Source organism: Pseudophryne corroboree, unplaced genomic scaffold, assembly GCF_028390025.1.
Source record: "Pseudophryne corroboree isolate aPseCor3 unplaced genomic scaffold, aPseCor3.hap2 scaffold_90, whole genome shotgun sequence".
Taxonomy (NCBI): domain Eukaryota; kingdom Metazoa; phylum Chordata; class Amphibia; order Anura; family Myobatrachidae; genus Pseudophryne; species Pseudophryne corroboree.
In genome coordinates, this window is record NW_026970479.1 from 1,110,711 (window position 1) to 1,128,688 (window position 17,978).

At 45.1% G+C, this 17,978-nt stretch overlaps 16 non-coding genes and 2 pseudogenes across 16 annotated transcripts; 6 read left to right on the forward strand and 12 right to left on the reverse strand.

Annotated features, from left to right (window-relative positions):
* Nucleotides 1-621: 621 nt before the first annotated feature.
* LOC135045268 (U1 spliceosomal RNA) lies at nt 622-763 on the reverse strand (annotated as a pseudogene).
* Nucleotides 764-915: 152 nt separating this feature from the next.
* LOC135044587 (U1 spliceosomal RNA) lies at nt 916-1,079 on the reverse strand. Its single transcript, XR_010237141.1, has one exon. It is a non-coding gene; the product is annotated as a U1 spliceosomal RNA (small nuclear RNA).
* A 1,303-nt stretch (nt 1,080-2,382) lies between these two features.
* Nucleotides 2,383-2,456, forward strand: TRNAN-AUU (transfer RNA asparagine (anticodon AUU)). Its single transcript has one exon. It is a non-coding gene; the product is annotated as a tRNA-Asn (tRNA).
* Nucleotides 2,457-7,821: 5,365 nt separating this feature from the next.
* On the reverse strand, nt 7,822-7,937 carry LOC135044780 (U5 spliceosomal RNA). Its single transcript, XR_010237319.1, has one exon. It is a non-coding gene; the product is annotated as a U5 spliceosomal RNA (small nuclear RNA).
* Nucleotides 7,938-8,212: 275 nt separating this feature from the next.
* Nucleotides 8,213-8,328, reverse strand: LOC135044650 (U5 spliceosomal RNA). Its single transcript, XR_010237191.1, has one exon. It is a non-coding gene; the product is annotated as a U5 spliceosomal RNA (small nuclear RNA).
* A 274-nt stretch (nt 8,329-8,602) lies between these two features.
* LOC135044717 (U5 spliceosomal RNA) lies at nt 8,603-8,718 on the reverse strand. Its single transcript, XR_010237258.1, has one exon. It is a non-coding gene; the product is annotated as a U5 spliceosomal RNA (small nuclear RNA).
* Nucleotides 8,719-8,993: 275 nt separating this feature from the next.
* Nucleotides 8,994-9,109, reverse strand: LOC135044685 (U5 spliceosomal RNA). Its single transcript, XR_010237226.1, has one exon. It is a non-coding gene; the product is annotated as a U5 spliceosomal RNA (small nuclear RNA).
* Nucleotides 9,110-9,384: 275 nt separating this feature from the next.
* Nucleotides 9,385-9,500, reverse strand: LOC135044651 (U5 spliceosomal RNA). The gene has a single exon (XR_010237192.1). It is a non-coding gene; the product is annotated as a U5 spliceosomal RNA (small nuclear RNA).
* Nucleotides 9,501-9,774: 274 nt separating this feature from the next.
* Nucleotides 9,775-9,890, reverse strand: LOC135044721 (U5 spliceosomal RNA). The gene has a single exon (XR_010237262.1). It is a non-coding gene; the product is annotated as a U5 spliceosomal RNA (small nuclear RNA).
* Nucleotides 9,891-10,165: 275 nt separating this feature from the next.
* LOC135044686 (U5 spliceosomal RNA) lies at nt 10,166-10,281 on the reverse strand. The gene has a single exon (XR_010237227.1). It is a non-coding gene; the product is annotated as a U5 spliceosomal RNA (small nuclear RNA).
* A 274-nt stretch (nt 10,282-10,555) lies between these two features.
* Nucleotides 10,556-10,671, reverse strand: LOC135044673 (U5 spliceosomal RNA). Its single transcript, XR_010237214.1, has one exon. It is a non-coding gene; the product is annotated as a U5 spliceosomal RNA (small nuclear RNA).
* A 264-nt stretch (nt 10,672-10,935) lies between these two features.
* On the reverse strand, nt 10,936-11,051 carry LOC135044748 (U5 spliceosomal RNA). The gene has a single exon (XR_010237288.1). It is a non-coding gene; the product is annotated as a U5 spliceosomal RNA (small nuclear RNA).
* A 270-nt stretch (nt 11,052-11,321) lies between these two features.
* LOC135044707 (U5 spliceosomal RNA) lies at nt 11,322-11,437 on the reverse strand. Its single transcript, XR_010237248.1, has one exon. It is a non-coding gene; the product is annotated as a U5 spliceosomal RNA (small nuclear RNA).
* Nucleotides 11,438-11,581: 144 nt separating this feature from the next.
* On the forward strand, nt 11,582-11,709 carry LOC135044593 (U1 spliceosomal RNA; annotated as a pseudogene).
* A 593-nt stretch (nt 11,710-12,302) lies between these two features.
* On the forward strand, nt 12,303-12,466 carry LOC135044953 (U1 spliceosomal RNA). The gene has a single exon (XR_010237489.1). It is a non-coding gene; the product is annotated as a U1 spliceosomal RNA (small nuclear RNA).
* Nucleotides 12,467-12,618: 152 nt separating this feature from the next.
* On the forward strand, nt 12,619-12,781 carry LOC135045240 (U1 spliceosomal RNA). The gene has a single exon (XR_010237767.1). It is a non-coding gene; the product is annotated as a U1 spliceosomal RNA (small nuclear RNA).
* Nucleotides 12,782-13,456: 675 nt separating this feature from the next.
* LOC135045074 (U1 spliceosomal RNA) lies at nt 13,457-13,620 on the forward strand. Its single transcript, XR_010237608.1, has one exon. It is a non-coding gene; the product is annotated as a U1 spliceosomal RNA (small nuclear RNA).
* A 152-nt stretch (nt 13,621-13,772) lies between these two features.
* LOC135044468 (U1 spliceosomal RNA) lies at nt 13,773-13,935 on the forward strand. The gene has a single exon (XR_010237059.1). It is a non-coding gene; the product is annotated as a U1 spliceosomal RNA (small nuclear RNA).
* Nucleotides 13,936-17,978: the final 4,043 nt, after the last annotated feature.

The window sequence follows — 17,978 nt, forward strand, 5'->3', positions numbered from 1 at the left end:
CAGCACAAGGGAACTCTCATCTGGGGACAACAACTGCAGGGAGAACACATATTTTCAGATGAACATGGGAGGGCAGAAGGCTGCCTAATACTGAAGCACCCCCAAACAACAAACCAAATGCAACAACTAGTGCAAGCATTCCTGGGGGAAGGCCTGCAGCAGATGGATTTGAATATGGTGATGTCATCCAAGCAGTGGGTCAAAGTTGGCTTCAACCCTCGTCTGCATATGAAAAGAATAAAGGGGTGTGCAGGGCATGGCGGCCTTTTGCGGCGCTTGGATGACCCCTAGTTCGCATTAAACACCTCCACCCTCCTTCGGTGTGGGGCTCATGTTGGCTATGCCCCAGCCCCTGAAGCATTCAAGCTGATTTCTTGCAGCAGCTGGGCACTGTAACAGCTCCAGAGCTGCTCTGTAAAGCAAGTAAAAGGGTGTGGGCCCTGCAGCACTACCTGTAGTTTGTATTGTGCGTTGGAAGGCACAAAGTAAGCAGACGGGAGAAGTCAGGATAGTGCACAAGGGTATAGAAGGGAGGGGCTCAAGAAAAAAGAAGTGGAAACAGACAGCAAACTAGGCTGGAGAGAGACCTGAGACAAAGAGATCTGAATTATATGAGAGCCGACCAGGGGAAACACAAATTATGCAGTCAAGTTTCCCACATTTGGGGAAATCGCAGGGGCAGCACACCCAGAGTGCAATGGGTGAGCCTTGCCCTGGGAGAAGCATCTTCATGATCATAGTATCTCACCTGGCAGGTAAGTAGGAGTTGGGCTAGAGCTGGGGAGGGTCGCTGCTCGGGCACCCCCCTGTCAAGTGAAGGAGATCCAACTGAGGCAGCACAAGGGAACTCTCGAAAGAAGAACAAGGCTAGAGGAAGATCTGAGACAAAGAAATCTGACTTTTACCAGAGCTGACCAGAGGAAAGCACAAACACAGTCCCCCACTACCACAAATAATGCAGTTGAGTTTCCCACATTTGGGGAAATCACAGGGGTCAGCATACCCAGAATGCAATGAATTAACCTAACCCTGGGAGAACAATCTTCATGACCATGGTATCTCCTATGCAAAATAAGTATGATTTGGGATAGGGCTGGGGAGGGCCGCTGCTCAGGCACATCTCTGTCAAGTAAAGGAGATTCAACTGAGGCAGCACAAGGGAACTCTCATCTGGGGACAACAACTGCAGGGAGAACACATATTTTCAGATGAACATGGGAGGGCAGAAGGCTGCCTAATACTGAAGCACCCCCAAACAACAAACCAAATGCAACAACTAGTGCAAGCATTCCTGGGGGAAGGCCTGCCGCAGATGGATTTGCATATGGTGATGTCATCCAAGCAGTGGGTCAAAGTTGGTTCAAACACCTTTGCAAAGTTCTATAAGTTTGATACCCTGGCTGAGGAGGACCTCCTGTTTGCTCAATCGGTGCTGCAAAGTCATCCGCACTCTCCTGCCCGTTTGGGAGCTTTGGTATAATCCCCATGGTCCTTACGGAGTCCCCAGCATCCTCTAGGACGTAAGAGAAAATAAGATTTTAAACCTACCGGTAAATCTTTTTCTCGTAGTCCGTAGAGGATGCTGGGTGCCCGTCCCAAGTGCGGTCTACTTCTGCAAGACTTGTATATAGTTATTGCTTACATAAGGGTTATATGTTAGTTTTCATCGGTCTTGGACTGATGCTATGTTGTTTTCATACTGTTAACTGGGTAGTATATCACAAGTTATACGGTGTGATTGGTGTGGCTGGTATGAATCTTGACCTTGGATTAACAAAAATCCTTTCCTCGTACTGTCCGTCTCCTCTGGGCACAGTTTCTCTAACTGAGGTATGGAGGAGGGGCATAGAGGGAGGAGCCAGTGCACACCCAGATCTAAAGTCTTTCTTAAAGTGCCCATGTCTGCTGCGGAGCCCGTCTATCCCCCATGGTCCTTACGGAGTCCCCATCATCCTCTACGGACTACGAGAAAAAAAATTACCGGTAGGTTTAAAATGTTATTTTTTTCTCTGCAACCCACTGCTAAATTGTGCTTCCTAGCTGTTTTTTATAAAATCACTTAATTAAATCTAACTCTGATTACGTCAGAGAAGGCCAGGTACCCTACACCATAAGAGGGGGTTTGAAATTTTGACTTGTCTACTTAAAGATCACCAAAATCTGATGACAAGGTCAATTACATCCCTGGGTGGGATTGAACCACCAACCTTTTGGTTAATAGCCCATGTAAATGCAAGAAATCCTGAAGCACTCACTCATCATGGGAAAGTACCAATGTGTTTCTTACAAAAATTCTCCAGATTATTGACTTTTTAAAGTTTTTCTAGGAAACGTTCTAGATGAATGCTTATTAGCCTTTGTCAGTATTGACTTTCGCAAGGTGTCTCTGTGGCGCAATCGGTTAGCATGTTTGGCTATTAACCAAAAGGTTGGTGGTTCAATCCCACCCAGGGATGTAATTGACCTTGTAATCAGATTTTGGTGATCTTTAAGTAGACAAGTCAAAATTTCAAAAACCCCCCTTATGGTGTAGGGTACCTGGCCTTCTCTGATGTAATCAGAGTTAGATTTGATTAAGTGATTTTATAAAAAAACAGCTAGGAAGCACAATTTAGCAGTGAGTTGCAGAGAAAAAAAATTATGCTGGCAGAAAAGTCCAATTGAGTGATTAAACAGCTCTTCATTTTCTGATTTTATGTTTATGCTAACAAATTTGCTCTCTGAAAAGTGTCCACAAAGCCAAGTCTCTGATTAACACCTTTGTAGGAATGGTTTTTCACCTATTACTGAATTAAACTTGCTTCATTGGAAAGGCATCAAAGATGCATCCTCATTTCAATGTCTACTGAAATAATACAGGTTGACACCAGGAAACGTCACTGCATCCTTGCTGCTTCCTCATGGGGAAGTCTGTTTAATGTGAAAACAAGGTGATATCTAATCAGCACACAGGTAAGGAATTAAGAAAATCTTTCTTTATGGGTGAAGATGTTTCTCACAAATTGTTGTCCCAATGCATCATTGAAATTCAAGATGGAAGATGATTTTCATATATCACTTGTACATTTTGCATTGCTCTTCTGGTGACAATGTAGTTTGTTTTTGTCAATTACCATTTCAGTAATAGGGTAAAGAAAATTAAGTGGATTTTTTAAAGAAAACAATGCTGTCAATATACTATTAAAACAAATTAAAATGATAAAAGTTATTGTACTTTAAGTAAAAATAAAAGTGCCAAAATATCAATCCCAGTTTTTGATTACTTTAATTATAAAAAAAAAAATGCACATAGCAGAGGATAGTTTCGATCAATCGACCTCTGGGTTATGGGCCCAGCATGCTTCCATTGCACTACTCTGCTGCTCATGGAAGTGTCAGAGATCCTGAAGACTAAATTGATTAAAGGCCTTAAAGTACTGGACTATAAGGAAAGACTTACTAGGCTGAATATTTATACACTAGAAAAGAGGTGCCTAAGAGGAGATATTATTAATATCTTCAAATATGTAAAGATACATAACAAAGAGTTATCAGAGGAATTATTTATTAAAAGAACACGTGGTCACTCGCTGCGACTGGAGGAAAGTTCAGAACGCAATGGAGGAAAGGTTTCTTCACTGTTAGGGCAATCAGGATGTGGAATTCCCTGCCAGGGAAGGTGGTAATGGCGGACTCTGTAATTGGATTTAAAAAAGGAATGGATACATTTCTGAATGAAAAAGCTATCCAAGGTTATAATACTTAAAATATCAACATGGTTAATCCGGGGGTAACATGAGTTATAGTAGCTAACTAGTCATAAAACATTATTCAGCAAGTATGTAGAATCATCACAACTTAAAACAGGTTGAACACGATGGGCAATTTGCCTCTATTCAACCTCAAAAACTATGTTACTATATTACTATGTTATTGTAGTATACAGAACACCACAATGCAATGAGCAGTGATAGTGAGCACTGATGAGGATACTAGAACTGACACTGAGCAGCAAGATGCAGCACTGGACTATTAGTAATGTACTGTATTATGCTGAGCAACACAATGCAGCACAAGACAATGAACAGTGATACTGAGCACTGATGAGGATACTACTGAGAACTGACACTGAGCAGGAGAGACACACTACTAGTATTACTGAGCAGCAATAAGTAACCACTGATACTGAGCACTGATATTGAGATTTCCACTGAGAGAACATAGCCACGTCCTCTCCGCTCTCTCTTCAATGCACGAGTAAAAATGGCAGCAACGCGCAGCTCTTTATATGGAATCCGAATCTCGCGAGAATCCGACAGCGGGATGATGACATTTTCCCTTGTTCAGGTTTTCCGAGTCAGGCGGGAACAACCGAGCCTGCCTCGGACCAGTGTAAACCACGTGGAGTTCGTGGGGAATTCGGTTCTCGGAGAACCGAACCCGCTCCTCTCTACCTTATACCCTATCAATTTTTTTATTTTCAATCTAAGCCCCTGCAGTTTTCTGTAAGCATCTGCTTCGCTATGATGATCAACAAGTCACAAGGGCAAACACTCAGGGTTTGAGGCGTAGATCTTAGGACCAGCTGCTACAAGCATGGCAGAGGTGTCACTGTCACTGGTGACACCCAGAGAGGTGGCGAGGGAGATTGTAATGCAGTGCGCGCAGATAAGCAGTGCAATGGTAAAAAGGAGGCATGGTTTCATAGGTAGGGGCGTGGCCTGGTGGCCTGAATCTACATTTTGTTGCTCCGGGTGTCCCGGGGGTTGGGGGCTGCACCCGGGGACTAGTGTGTGAGCGGTGCTGGCTCCTGCAAAGTGACAGGGCATGGCCACCCAGCATGACGCCTCCCTTCTTGACCATGCTGTAATTGCAGTCGCACTGCAGTTCAGCGTGATCATAAAAAATGGTGTAGGCTCCTGCTGGTGCAAACTGTATGTGCGCGCAGGAAGCCGCCACCATTTTTGTGATCACAGCGGCTGAATGTGATGTCATACAGTCGCTGTGACCACGCCCCCTGTGTCTCCTCCGTTGCAGACCCCATTTTGAAGCCTTGCCCCCGCACCGCTCCATCCCTGACTTGGAAATGGAGTGTTGCTGACCCACCTCTCCCCCCCTTCCCCGCCCCGATTGACAGGCAGAGGCGATCACATTCTCTGCGGGGTGCCGCAGAAAATGCAGGCACATGCGTATGCTCTTAGCAATTTTTGCAGTTGGATCGCTTATTGTGATTGCAATCCAACCTGAATCAGGCCCTATTACCTATCACAATGCGCTGCGGGCAGTACAAAATTGGGTTAATATAGGAGAAAAAACCCCAGACCTGTGCTCCTTAACTGTACCTGGTGGCTAGTGGAGCGGCTGCCCAGTAATCAGTGTCCACCGCAGTGCGCACACGGCCCACCCCCTACGGCCTCGCTCCCCTTCAGCAGCGGCCTCGTGATCCGGAAGGGTGGTGTGTGTGTGACTGACCTTAGGATGAAACCGGAGCCTCCGCTGCAGTGACCCAGCAACCAGGGCACGGGAGTATACAGCGCCGCTGGGAGTGATGAAGCTGCAGTAAAGATGTCTATTAGACCTAGCCTGCTGCAGCCCTTGTAGATTCTCATAAAACAAGTTCTTCTTTTCTTGTCAAAATTAATAGCTAAGAATAGGCTGCCTGAGGCAGGCCCCTGTTAATTGGCCTGCTACTGAAGGCACCAACTACAAACTGAGCTCCCTGTTCATGGAAGCGGGGTTATAGAGGAGAATGCACTGAGCTTCTTGGGAACAGTCAAAAGCTTTGAGCCGGTTGGTGCCTCAGATCAAGATCCTACTCTACACCCCAATGTGAATCCTTGTGGAGTCCAGTGTACCCCACAGAAGAAATTAATGTGTCACACCCATTGGCAGCAACCTTAGAATAGCTGCTGACGGGCACAATTGAGAAAGGAAGGGGGGGGGGACATTTGAATCCAGCACATAGATGCAATTCAAATATGTAATTCGTACCTTCCTATTTTAAAATATAATGGATGAACCTCACCCTGTGAGAACAATCTTCATGATCAAGAGATCTCATATGCAAAATAAATATGAGTTGGGATAGGGCTGGGGAGGGCTGCTCGGGCAGCACCTCCCCCGTCAAGTTAAGGAGATTCAACTGAGGAAGCACAAGGGAACTCTCGTCTGGGGACAACAACTGCAGGGAGACCACATCTTTTCAGATGAACATGGGAGGGCGGAAGGCTGCCTAATACTGAAGCACCATATGCAACAACTAGTACAAGCATTCCTGGGGGAAGGTCTGCAGCAGACGGATTTGCATACGGTGATGTTATCCAAGCAGTGGGCCAAAGTTGACTGGAACCCTCATCTGCATATGAAAAGAGAAAAGGGGCATGCAGGGCATGGCGGCCTTTTGCAGTGCTTGGATGACCCCTAGTTCACATTAAACACCCCCACCCTCCTTTGGTGTGGGGCTCATGTTGGCCATGCCCCATCCCCTGAAGCATTCAAGCTGATTTCTTGCAGCAGCTGGGCACTGTAACAGCTCCAGAGCTGTTCTGTAAGGCAAGTAAAAGGGTGTGGGCCCTGCAGCACCACCTGTAGTTCGCATTGTGCGTTGGAAGGCACAAAGTAAGCAGACGGGAGGAGAAGTCAGGATAGTGCGCAAGGGCATTCTTTTCTCTTAGTCCGTAGAGGATGCTGGGGTCACATTAAGAACCATGGGGTATAGACGGGATCCGCAAGAGACATGGGCACTTTAAGACTTTCAAAGGGTGTGAACTGGCTCCTCCCTCTATGCCCCTCCTCCAGACTCCAGTTATAGGAACTGTGCCCAGGGAGACGGACATTTCGAGGAAAGGATTTATTGTTAAACTAAGGTGAGCATCTTACCAGCTCACACCTTAAACATTCCGCAGAACGTGGCATTCAGCAGAACACAAGCCAACGGCATGAACAATTGCAGCAAAAAGCTGACCAGAACCATAACACAACATGTGTATAACCACAAGTAATAACTGCAGACACAGTATGGACTGGGACGGGTGCCCAGCATCCTCTACAGACTAAGAGAAAAGGATTTACCGGTAGGTATTAAAATCCTATTTTCTCATACGACCTAGAGGATGCTGGGGTCACATTAAGAACCATGGGGTTATACCAAAGCTCTTGAACGGGTGGGAGAGTGCGTACGACTCTGCAGCACCGAATGACCCAACTTAAGGTTATCATCAGCCAAGGTATCAAACTTGTAAAACTTAGCAAAAGTGTTTACTAAATAGCTGCTCGGCAAAGTTGCAATGCCGAGACTCCCCGACCAGCTGCCAAGGATGAACCCACCTTTCTAGTAGAATGGGTCTTCACCTACTTCAGTAACGGCAATCCTGCCGTGGAACGAGCATGCTGAATCTTACCACAGATCCAGCGCATAATGGTCTGCATGGAAGCAGGACACCAAATCCTGTTGGGAGCATACAGGACAAACAGAGCCTCTGTTTTCCTAATCTGAACCGTTCTGGTGACATACATTTTCAAAGTTCTGACCACAGCCAGAGACTTTGACTCAACGAAGGTGTCAGTGGCCAAAGGCACCATGTGGAAAGATGAACCACCTTCGGCAGAAATTGTTGACGTGTCCTCAATTCTGCTCTATCTTCATGAAAGATCAAATAAAGGCTCTTGTGATACTGCATGGTTTGTACTGTTTTCCATGTGCTCCCAGACCTTTAAGCAAGTAGCATTGTCAAGAAAGTTCTGTTTAAAAAGAAACAACATTTACTGTCATTGTTATGCAAATAAACTTACATTAAAGCTAACAAGAAAGCACACTCGTTCTGTCTTTAAACTGATAAAAGAAACCCCAATAATATGGGGCATGCAAAAATTGAGATAAAACTCAGTTTTGCTCCTCTCCACGGAAATCTTTAATAAAAGGCGAAATATTTGTTAGTTCTGAAGAGAAACCAGAGCATGACCAAGATTCCACCTGTCGCCTGAGTGCCATGCCAGCAGTTCTCATTCAGCTGAAAGTGAGCACCCAATTTGAATGAAAGAAAGCAGATTTCTCACCAGGCTTCCCCTTGCTATAAACATGGTTTGTACTCTTTTCCATGTGCTCCCAGATCTTTCAAGCAATTAGTGTGGTCAAGAAAGTTCTGTTTGAAAAGAAACAAACATTTACTGTCATTTCTATGCAAATGAGCTTACATTAAAGCACACTCGTTCTATCTTTAAACCGATAAAATAAAACCCCAATAAGATGGGGCATGCAAAAATTGAGATAAAACTCAGTTTTGCTCCTCTCCACGGAAATCTTTAGTAAAAGGCGAAAGATTTGTTCGTTCTGAAGAGAAACCAGAACATGACCAAGATTCCACCTGTCGCCTGAGTGCCATGCCAGCAGTCCTCATTCAGCTCAAAGTGAGCACCCAATTTGAAAGAAAGAAAGCAGATTTCTCACCAGGCTTCCCCTTGCTATAAACATGGTTTGTACTCTTTTCCATGTGCTCCCAGATCTTTCAAGCAATTAGTATAGTCAAGAAAGTTCTGTTTGAAAAGAAACAAACATTTACTGTCATTTCTATGCAAATGAGCTTACATTAAAGCACACTCGTTCTATCTTTAAACCGATAAAAGAAACCCCAATAAGACGGAGCATGCAAAAATTGAGATAAAACTCAGTTTTGCTCCTCTCCACGGAAATCTTTAGTAAAAGGCGAAAGATCTGTTCGTTTTGAAGAGAAACCAGAGCATGACCAAGATTCCACCTGTCGCCTGAGTGCCATGCCAGCAATCCTCATTCAGCTCAAAGTGAGCACCCAATTTGAAAGAAAGAAAGCAGATTTCTCACCAGGCTTCCCCTTGCTATAAACATGGTTTGTACTCTTTTCCATGTGCTCCCAGATCTTTCAAGCAATTAGTGTGGTCAAGAAAGTTCTGTTTGAAAAGAAACAAACATTTACTGTCATTTCTATGCAAATGAGCTTACATTAAAGCACACTCGTTCTATCTTTAAACCGATAAAATAAAATCCCAATAAGATGGGGCATGCAAAAATTGAGATAAAACTCAGTTTTGCTCCTCTCCACGGAAATCTTTAGTAAAAGGCGAAAGATTTGTTCGTTCTGAAGAGAAACCAGAACATGACCAAGATTCCACCTGTCGCCTGAGTGCCATGCCAGCAGTCCTCATTCAGCTCAAAGTGAGCACCCAATTTGAAAGAAAGAAAGCAGATTTCTCACCAGGCTTCCCCTTGCTATAAACATGGTTTGTACTCTTTTCCATGTGCTCCCAGATCTTTCAAGCAATTAGTGTGGTCAAGAAAGTTCTGTTTGAAAAGAAACAAACATTTACTGTCATTTCTATGCAAATGAGCTTACATTAAAGCACACTCGTTCTATCTTTAAACCGATAAAATAAAACCCCAATAAGATGGGGCATGCAAAAATTGAGATAAAACTCAGTTTTGCTCCTCTCCACGGAAATCTTTAGTAAAAGGCGAAAGATTTGTTCGTTCTGAAGAGAAACCAGAACATGACCAAGATTCCACCTGTCGCCTGAGTGCCATGCCAGCAGTCCTCATTCAGCTCAAAGTGAGCACCCAATTTGAAAGAAAGAAAGCAGATTTCTCACCAGGCTTCCCCTTGCTATAAACATGGTTTGTACTCTTTTCCATGTGCTCCCAGATCTTTCAAGCAATTAGTATAGTCAAGAAAGTTCTGTTTGAAAAGAAACAAACATTTACTGTCATTTCTATGCAAATGAGCTTACATTAAAGCACACTCGTTCTATCTTTAAACCGATAAAAGAAACCCCAATAAGACGGAGCATGCAAAAATTGAGATAAAACTCAGTTTTGCTCCTCTCCACGGAAATCTTTAGTAAAAGGCAAAAGATCTGTTCGTTTTGAAGAGAAACCAGAGCATGACCAAGATTCCACCTGTCGCCTGAGTGCCATGCCAGCAATCCTCATTCAGCTCAAAGTGAGCACCCAATTTGAAAGAAAGAAAGCAGATTTCTCACCAGGCTTCCCCTTGCTATAAACATGGTTTGTACTCTTTTCCATGTGCTCCCAGATCTTTCAAGCAATTAGTGTGGTCAAGAAAGTTCTGTTTGAAAAGAAACAAACATTTACTGTCATTTCTATGCAAATGAGCTTACATTAAAGCACACTCGTTCTATCTTTAAACCGATAAAATAAAATCCCAATAAGATGGGGCATGCAAAAATTGAGATAAAACTCAGTTTTGCTCCTCTCCACGGAAATCTTTAGTAAAAGGCGAAAGATTTGTTCGTTCTGAAGAGAAACCAGAACATGACCAAGATTCCACCTGTCGCCTGAGTGCCATGCCAGCAGTCCTCATTCAGCTCAAAGTGAGCACCCAATTTGAAAGAAAGAAAGCAGATTTCTCACCAGGCTTCCCCTTGCTATAAACATGGTTTGTACTCTTTTCCATGTGCTCCCAGATCTTTCAAGCATTTAGTATAGTCAAGAAAGTTCTGTTTGAAAAGAAACAAACATTTACTGTCATTTCTATGCAAATGAGCTTACATTAAAGCACACTCGTTCTATCTTTAAACCGATAAAAGAAACCCCAATAAGACGGAGCATGCAAAAATTGAGATAAAACTCAGTTTTGCTCCTCTCCACGGAAATCTTTAGTAAAAGGCGAAAGATCTGTTCGTTTTGAAGAGAAACCAGAGTATGACTAAGATTCCACCTGTCGCCTGAGTGCCATGCCAGCAGTCCTCATTCAGCGCAAAGTGAGCACCCAATTTGAAAGAAAGAAAGCAGATTTCTCACCAGGCTTCCCCTTGCTATAAGCATGGTTTGTACTCTTTTCCATGTGCTCCCAGATCTTTCAAGCAATTAGAATGGTCAAGAAAGTTCTGCTTGAAAAGAAACAGACATTTATAGTCATTGTTATGCAAATAAACTTACATTAAAGCTAACAAGAAACTGATAAAAGAAACCCCAATAATATGGGGCATGCAAAAATTGAGATAAAACTCAGTTTTGCTCCTCTCCACAGAAATCTTTAATAAAAGGCGAAAGATTTGTTCGTTCTGAAGAGAAACCAGAGCATGACCAAGATTCCACCTGTCGCCTAAATGCTGTGTCAGCAGTCCTCATTCAGATCAAAGTGAGCGCCCAACTTGAAAGTAAGCAGATTTCTCACCTGGCTTCTCCTTGCTATAAGCATGGTTTGTACTGTATTCCATGTGCTCCCAGATCTTTCAAGCAAGTAGCATGGTCAAGAAAGTTCTGTTTGAAAAGAAACAAACATTTACTGTCATTTCTATGCAAATGAGCTTACATTAAAGCACACTCATTCTATCTTTAAACCGATAAAAGAAACCCCAAAAAGATGGGGCATGCAAAAATTGAGATAAAACTCGGTTTTGCTCCTCTCCACGGAAATCTTTAATAAAAGGCGAAAGATTTGTTCGTTCTGAAGAGAAACCAGAGCATGACCAAGATTTTTATCTGAAAATATGTGTTCTCCCTGCAGTTGTTGTCCCCAGATGAGAGTTCCCTTGTGCTGCCTCAGTTGAATCTCCTTTACTTGACAGAGATGTGCCTGAGCAGCGGCCCTCCCCAGCCCTATCCCAAATCATACTTATTTTGCATAGGAGATACCATGGTCATGAAGATTGTTCTCCCAGGGTGAGGTTCATTCATTGCATTCTGGGTATGCTGACCCCTGTGATTTTCCCAAATGTGGGAAACTCGCTTTTATACCCTTGTGCACTATCCTGACTTCTCCTCCTGTCTGCTTACTTTGTGCCTTCCAATGCACAATGCAAACTACAGGTAGTGCTGCAGGGCCCACACCCTTTTACTTGCCTTACCGAGCAGCTCTGGAGCTGATACAGTGCCAAGCTGCTGCAAGAAATCAGCTTGAATGCTTCAGGGGATGGGGCATGGCCAACATGAGCCCCACACCGAAGGAGGGTGGGGGTGTTTAATGCGAACTAAGGGTCATCCAAGCGCCGCAAAAGGCCGCCATGCCCTGCATACCCCTTTTCTCTTTTCATATGCAGATGAGGGTTCCAGCCAACTTTGGCCCACTGCTTGGATGACATCACCGTATGCAAATCCGTCTTCTGCAGAACTTCCCCCAGGAATGCTTGCACTAGTTGTTGCATTTGGTTTGTTGTTTGGGGGTGCTTCAGTATTAGGCAGCCTTCTGCCCTCCCATGTTCATCTGAAAATATGTGTTCTCCCTGCAGTTGTTGTCCCCAGATGAGAATTCCCTTGTGCTGCCTCAGTTGAATCTCCTTTACTTGACAGAGATGTGCATGAGCAGCGGCCCTCCCCAGCCCTATCCCAAATCATACTTATTTTGCATAGGAGATACCATGGTCATGAAGATTGTTCTCCCAGGGTGAGGTTCATTCATTGCATTTTGGGTATGCTGACCCCTGTGATTTACCCAAATGTGGGAAACTCGACTGCATTATTTGTGGTAGTGGGGGACTGTGTTTGTGCTTTCCTCTGGTCAGCTCTGTTAAAACTCAGATTTCTTTGTCTCAGATTTTCCTCTAGCCTTGTTCTTCTTTCGAGAGTTCCCTTGTGCTGCCTCAGGTGGATCTCCTTCACTTGACAGGGGGGTGCCCGAGCAGCGACCCTCCCCAGCTCTAGCCCAACTCCTACTTACCTGCCAGGTGAGATACTATGATCAGGAAGGTGCTTCTCCCAGGGCAAGGCTCACCCATTGCACTCTGGGTGTGCTGCTCCTACGATTTCCCCAAATGTGGGACACTTGACTGCATAATTTGTGTTTCCTCTGGTCGGCTCTCGTATAATTCAGATCTCTTTGTCTCAGGTCTTTCTCCAGCCTAGTTTGCTGTCTGTTTCCACTTCTTTTATCTTGAGCCCCTCCCTTCTATACCCTTGTGCACTATCCTGACTTCTCCTCCCGTCTGCTTACTTTGTGCCTTCCAATGCACAATGCAAACTACAGGTAGTGCTGCAGGGCCCACACAATCTTTTACTTGCCTTAAAGAGCAGCTCTGGAGCTGTTACAGTGCCCAGCTGCTGCAAGAAATCAGCTTGAATGCTTCAGGGGATGGGGCATGGCCAACATGAGCCCCACACCAAAGGTGGGTGGGGGTGTTTAATGCGAACTAGGGGTAATCCAAGCACCGCAAAAGGCCGCCATGCCCTGCACGCCCCTTTTCTCTTTTCATATGCAGATGAGGGTTGAAGCCAACTTTGACCCACTGCTTGGATGACATCACCATATGCAAATCCATCTGCTGCAGGCCTTGCCCCAGGAATGCTTGCACTAGTTGTTGCATTTGGTTTGTTGTTTGGGGGTGCTTCAGTATTAGGCAGCCTTCTGCCCTCCCATGTTCATCTGAAAATATGTGTTCTCCCTGCAGTTGTTGTCCCCAGATGAGAGTTCCCTTGTGCTGCCTCAGTTGAATCTCCTTTACTTGACAGAGATGTGCCTGAGCAGCGGCCCTCCCAGCCCTATCCCAAATCATACTTATTTTGCATAGGAGACACCATGGTCATGAAGATTGTTCACCCAGGGTGAGGTTCATTCATTGCATTCTGGGTATGCTGACCCCTGTGATTTCCCCAAATGTGGGAAACTCGCCTGCATTTTTTGTGGTAGTGGGGGACTGTGTTTGTGTTTTCCTCTGGTCAGCTCTGGTAAAAGTCAGATTTCTTTGTCTCATATATTCCTCTAGCCTTGTTCTTCTTTCGAGAGTTCCCTTGTGCTGCCTCAGTTGGATCTCCTTCACTTGACAGGGGGGTGCCCGAGCAGTGACCCTCCCCAGCTCTAGCCCAACTCCTACTTACCTGCCAGGTGAGATACTATGATCATGAAGGTGCTTCTCCCAGGGCAAGGCTCACCCATTGCACTCTGGGTGTGCTGCTCCTGTGATTTCCCCAAATGTGGGAAACTTGATTGCATAATTTGTGTTTCCCCTGGTCGGCTCTCGTATAATTCAGATCTCTTTGTCTCAGGTCTCTCTCCAGCCTAGTTTGCTGTCTGTTTCCACTTCTCTTTTCTGGAGCCACTCCCTTCTATGCCCTTGCGCACTATCCTGACTTCTCCCGTCTGCTTACTTTGTGCCTTCCAACGCACAATGCGAACTACAGGTAGTGCTGCAGGGCCCACACCCTTTTAGTTGCCTTACAGAGCAGCTCTGGAGCTGTTACAGTGCCCAGCTGCTGCAAGAAATCAGCTTGGAATGCTTCAGGGGCTGGGGCATAGCCAACATGAGCCCCACACCAAAGGAGGGTGGGGGTGTTTAATGCGAACTAGGGGTCATCCAAGCACCGCAAAAGGCCGCCATGCCCTGCATGCCCCTTTTCTCTTTTCATATGCAGATGAGGGTTCCAGCCAACTTTGGCCCACTGCTTGGATGACATCACCGTATGCAAATCCGTCTGCTGCAGACCTTCCCCCAGGAATGCTTGTACTAGTTGTTGCATATGGTTTGATATTTGATGGTGCTTCAGTATTAGGCAGCCTTCCGCCCTCCCATGTTCATCTGAAAAGATGTGGTCTCCCTGCAGTTGTTGTCCCCAGACGAGAGTTCCCTTGTGCTTCCTCAGTTGAATCTCCTTAACTTGATGGGGGAGGGGCTGCCCGAGCAGCCACCCTCCCCAGCCCTATCCCAACTCATACTTATTTTGCATATGAGATCTCTTGATCATGAAGATTGTTCTCACAGGGTGAAGTTCATCCATTATATTTTAAAATAGGAAGGTACAAATTACATATTTGAATTGCATCTATGTGCTGGATTCAAATGTCCCCCCCCCCTTCCTTTCTCAATTGTGCCCATCAGCAGCTATTCTAAGGTTGCTGCCAATGGGTGTGACACATTAATTTCTTCTGTGGGGTACACAGGACTCCACAAGGATTCACATTGGGGTGTAGAGTAGGATCTTGATCTGAGGCACCAACCGACTCAAAGCTTTTGACTGTTCCCAAGATGCTCAGCGCATCCTCCTCTATAACCCCGCTTCCATGAACAGGGAGCTCAGTTTGTAGTTGGTGCCTTCAGTAGCAGGCCACTTAACAGGGGCCTGCCTCAGGAAGCCAATTCTTAGCTATTCATTTTGACAAGAAAAGAAGAACTTGTTTTATGAGAATCTACAAGGGCTGCAGCAGGCTAGGTCTAATAGACATCTTTACTGCAGCTTCATCACTCCCAGCGGCGCTGTATACTCCCGTGCCCTGGTTGCTGGGTCACTGCAGCGGAGGCTCCGGTTTCTTCCTAAGGTCAGTCACACACACACCGCCCTTCCGGATCACGAGGCCGCTGATGAAGGGGAGCGTGGCCGTAGGGGGTGGACCGTGTGCGCACTGGCGTGGACACTGATTACTGGGCAGCCGCTCCACTAGCCACCAGGTACAGTTAAGGAGCACAGGTCTGGGGGTTTTTCTCCTATATTAAACCAATTTTGTACTGCCCGCAGCGCATTGTGATAGGTAATAGGGCCTGATTCAGGTTGGATTGCAATCACAATAAGTGATCCAACTGCAAAAATTGCTAAGAGCATACGCATGTGCCTGCATTTTCTGCGGCACCCCGCAGAGAATGCGATCGCCTCTGCCTGTCAATCGGGGCAGGGGGGGAGAGGGGGGTCAGCAACACTCCATTTCCAAGTCAGGGATGGAGCGGTGCGGGGGCAAGGCTTCAAAATGGGGTCTGCAATGGAGGAGACACAGGGGGCGTGGTCACAGCAGCTGTATGACATCACATTCAGCCGCTGTGATCACAAAAATGGTGGCGGCTTCCTGCGCGCACATACAGTCTGCACCAGCAGGAGGCTACACCATTTTTTATGATCACGCTGAACTGCAGTGCGACTGCAATTACAGCATGGTCAAGAAGGGAGGCGTCATGCTGGGTGGCCATAAGAGATGAGCGGGTTCGGTTCCTCGGAATCCGAACCCGCCCGAACTTCACCCTTTTTTGCTCGGGTCCGAGCAGACTCGGATCCTCTCGCCTTGCTCGGTTAACCCGAGCGCGCCCGAACGTCATCATCCCGCTGTCGGATTCTCACGAGACTTGGATTCTATATAAGGAGCCGCGCGTCGCCGCCATTTTCACACGTGCATTGAGATTGATAGGGAGAGGACGTGGCTGGCGTCCTCTCCGTTTAGATTAGAAGATAGAGACGAGTGACATTTGATTTACTACTAATTTGGGGAGCAGTTGAACTTGTCAGGAGTACTCAGTAGTGCAGAGTTTTGCTGATAGTGACCACCAGTTTTATTATTTATAATCCGTTCTCTGCCTGAAAAAAAACGATACACATACCATATCTGTGCTCAGCCTCAGTGTGCTGCATGATATATCATCTATGTATATCTGACTGTGCTGAGTGCTCACTGCTCACACAGCTTAATTGTGGGGGAGACTGGGGAGCAGTTATAGCAGGAGTACAGTGCACACTTTTGCTGCCAGTGTGACCACCAGTATATTGTCTGCCTGAAAAAGTTAAACACTCCTGTGGTGTTTTTTTTTTATTCTATAAATGCATTCTGCTGACAGTGTCCAGCAGGTCCGTCATACATATATTATATAAATATTTACCTGCAGTAGTGTTATATTTTTTTTTTCATCTTTATCATCTCTATATTAGCAGACGCAGTACGGTAGTCCACGGCTGTGGCTATCTCTGTGTCGTCAGTGCTCGTCCATAATTGTATACCTACCTACCTGTGGTGGTTTTTTTTTTTCTATCTTCTTCATACTAGTAGTTTAGGAGTCTACTGACAGTGTCCACCAGGTCCATCATTATATTATATACCTACAGTAGTAATATATTTATTATATTATCTATACTAGCAGACGCAGTACGGTAGTCCACGGCTGTGGCTATCTCTGTGTCGTCAGTGCTCGTCCATAATTGTATACCTACCTACCTGTGGTGGGGTTTTTTTTTTATCTTCTTCATACTAGTAGTTTAGCAGTCTGCTGACAGTGTCCACCAGGTCCGTCATTATATTATATACCTACAGTAGTAATATATTTATTATATTATCTATACTAGCAGATGCAGTACGGTAGTCCACGGCTGTACCTACCTCTGTGTCGTCAGTGCTCGTCCATAATTGTATACCTACCTGTGGTGGGGTTTTTTTTTCTATCTTCTTCATACTAGTAGTTTAGGAGTCTGCTGACAGTGTCCACCAGGTCCGTCATTATATTATATACCTACAGTAGTAATATATTTAGTATATTATCTATACTAGCAGACGCAGTACGGTAGTCCACGGCTGTACCTACCTCTGTGTCGTCACTCGTCCATAATTGTATACCTAACTGTGGTGGTTTTTTTTTTCTATCTTCTTCATACTAGTAGTTTAGCAGTCTGCTGACAGTGTCCACCAGGTCCGTCATTATATTATATATACCTACAGTAGTTATATATATTTTTTTTTATATCATTAATTATCATCTCTATACTAGCAGACGCAGTACGGTAGGCCACGGCTGTGGCTATCTCTGTGTCGTCAGTGCTCGTCCATAATTGTATACCTACCTACCTGTGGTGGAAGTTTTTTTCTATCTTCTTCATACTAGTAGTTTAGCAGTCTGCTGACAGTGTCCACCAGGTCCGTCATTATATTATATATACCTACAGTAGTTATATATATTTTTTTTTTTTATATCATTAATTATCATCTCTATACTAGCAGACGCAGTACGGTAGTCCACGGCTGTAGCTACCTCTGTGTCGTCAGTCACTCGTCATCCATAAGTATACTAGTATCCATCCATCTCCATTGTTTACCTGAGGTGCCTTTTAGTTGTGCCTATTAAAATATGGAGAACAAAAATGTTGAGGTTCCAAAAATAGGGAAAGATCAAGATCCACTTCCACCTCGTGCTGAAGCTGCTGCCACTAGTCATGGCCGAGACGATGAAATTCCATCAACGTCGTCTGCCAAGGCCGATGCCCAATGTCATAGTACAGAGCATGTAAAATCCAAAACACAAAAGATCAGTAAAAAAATGACTCAAAAATCTAA